The sequence below is a fragment of the Anopheles gambiae genome, assembly GCF_943734735.2.
Source record: "Anopheles gambiae chromosome X unlocalized genomic scaffold, idAnoGambNW_F1_1 X_unloc_4, whole genome shotgun sequence".
Classification (NCBI taxonomy): domain Eukaryota; kingdom Metazoa; phylum Arthropoda; class Insecta; order Diptera; family Culicidae; genus Anopheles; species Anopheles gambiae.
This window is the reverse complement of record NW_026902648.1, coordinates 122,501-125,000: the sequence shown is the minus strand read 5'-3', so window position 1 is coordinate 125,000 and position 2,500 is coordinate 122,501. Positions and strand designations below refer to the sequence as shown.

At 46.4% G+C, this 2,500-nt stretch overlaps 1 pseudogene; it reads left to right on the top strand.

Moving 5' to 3' along the window:
• Window positions 1-2,500, top strand: part of LOC133394731 (large subunit ribosomal RNA) — a 9,185-nt pseudogene that overhangs the window by 3,764 nt on the left and 2,921 nt on the right.

Here is a 2,500-nt window from a genome sequence, read left to right as displayed (position 1 = left end):
CTCAAGGAAATGAAGCAGTCCGATGCTCTTAAATCGGTTGGAGAGACAATCTCCAAGGTCCGACGGGCCCAAAATGGAGGCATGTTGCTAGAATTGAAGCAGGGTAGTTCTGCTAGTGCAATTGCCCCAAAGGTTAAGGAAGCGGTGAAGGGCAAGGCGTCAGTGAGAACGCTAGCTCCTTCTAAAATGATTGAGATCATGCATCTCGATGAAATTACCACCCCAGAGGAGGTTGCGGAGTCTGTCAAAGCACAGCTCAACATCGAGATCGAAATAGATCGTATCAAAATGAAGAAAGGCCGCGCGGCCGGTACGCAGTGGGCACGGATCAACGTATCGCTGCCAGACTTTCAAAGCTTCCTGAATTTGGGAAAGCTGAAAGTTGGTTGGTCGATATGCCATATCCGTGAGGTAATGGAGGAGCAGAAATGCTATAAGTGTTGGAAGGTAGGCCATACGAGCTATCATTGTAGGGAACCAGACAGAAGTAATCTGTGCTGGAAATGCGGTTTGAGTGGACACAAGAAGCAAGCTTGTACCAACTCTGTCAAGTGTTTGGATTGCGGTACGAGGTCACAGAACCCTCACGCAACGGGCAGTTATATGTGTCCCCGAAGGCGAACGATTAGATCATAATGGTTAGGTTGCTACAACATAACCAGAATCATAGTTATGCTGCATTTCAATTAATGTGGCAAACGATTAGGGAAGAATCTGCGGATATAGTGTTGATTGCAGATCCGTATCTGGCAACAACCAACGTCAAAGTGTTACGCAATGACGATAACACAGCAGCGGTAGTGGTTAACGCGGACTTACCAGTTAAGGTAGTCAGTAAGGCTTTGAAGGGTTTAATGATAGTTGACATAGGTGATATGCGAGTGGTTAGCGTTTACGCACCACCTAGATTTAGTACGGAAGAGTTCCAGATCATGTTGGATAACACGGTAATGGCCGTAACCGGTATCCACAAATTCGTTATCGGGGGGGACTTCAACGCTTGGTCAGCAAGTTGGAACAACCAACTTGGCGAGCGTGGAGAAACCCAGAAACGAAGAGGTGAGTTGGTCTTATCAACCTTTGCGCAGATTGACGCAATTTTATTGAACGACGGCAGCACCCCAACTTATGTTGGACCAGGGCGTACGTCAGTAGTTGATCTTACTTTTGCGAGCAGAACAGTTGCAAGATCATTTAAGTGGGAGGTGTTATCTAGCTATATGAACTCTGATCATCGTGCAATACGAATAGATCTTGAGACGCAAAGCGTGCGTAACTTGTCCCGACCCATAACGGGATGGAGCATCAAGTATTTTAGCAAAGATATATTTGAAGTTATGATGCAAGCCGCTTTTGAGACAGAGGTCACAACAAGCGAAGACTTAATGCGTATACTTGTCACGGCGTGTAATGCGACGATGACTAAGCGTAAGAGGTACACTCCTAACAAGAGTGCATTTTGGTGGACGCTAGAGATTGAGGCACTTCGCAAAGAGTGCAAACACCGCGATCGGTTAGCGCAAAGAGCATTTAATACTGATCTCTATTCTACTTTTAGGGACGAGTTCAAGGTTTCAAGGAATGCCCTCAAGCGATTGATTAAGCATACCCGACAGAGGAAGTGGAAAGAGTTCCTGGGAACAGCGAACAACGCATCATTCGGTATTGTATATCATACGTTCAAGAAAGTGGCCGAGGGTTCGATTGGACCCCGAACCATGACATTGGACGAGTTTAGGGAAGTGGTGAGCGAGCTTTTTCCTACTCACCCAAACACGGTGTGGCCTGAATATCGTATTGATCAGCCACGAGAGTTTGAAAGAATTACTAATGATGAGATTCTTGCGGTTGCTAGGAGACTACCTAACAAGAAGGCGCCGGGACCAGATGGTATCCCGAATGAGGCGCTGAAAGTTGGTATGTTGACTGCAACCGATGCATTTTGCAGGGTTTACCAAGGCTGTTTAGAGAACGCGAAGTTCCCCGATGAGTGGAAAAGGCAGAGGTTGGTGTTAATACCGAAGCCGAACAAACCACCAGGGGAACCGGGTTCAGTTCGCCCCATTTGTCTACTAGACGGGGCAGGTAAAGGTTTAGAACGCATCATAGTGCAACGGTTAAATGCACACATCGAGGAGGTCAACGGACTGTCTGATGACCAATTTGGTTTCAGAAGTCGTCGATCAACGGTTGATGCGATTCAACGGGTAGTGGACATTGTTTCGGTAGCTAGAAACAGAAACCGATACAGTGGACGGTATTGTGCAGTTGTTACATTAGATGTTACTAATGCTTTTAACAGTGCTTCATGGTTGGCGATTGCAAATGCTTTACAGAGAATTAACACTCCTAAATATCTTTATGATATCATTGGTGATTATTTTAGGAATCGTGTGCTGATGTATGATACCACAGATGGACCGGCAGAGATTGCAGTCACATCGGGTGTACCTCAAGGCTCGGTACTTGGCCCAACGTTATGGAACCTCATGTACGACGG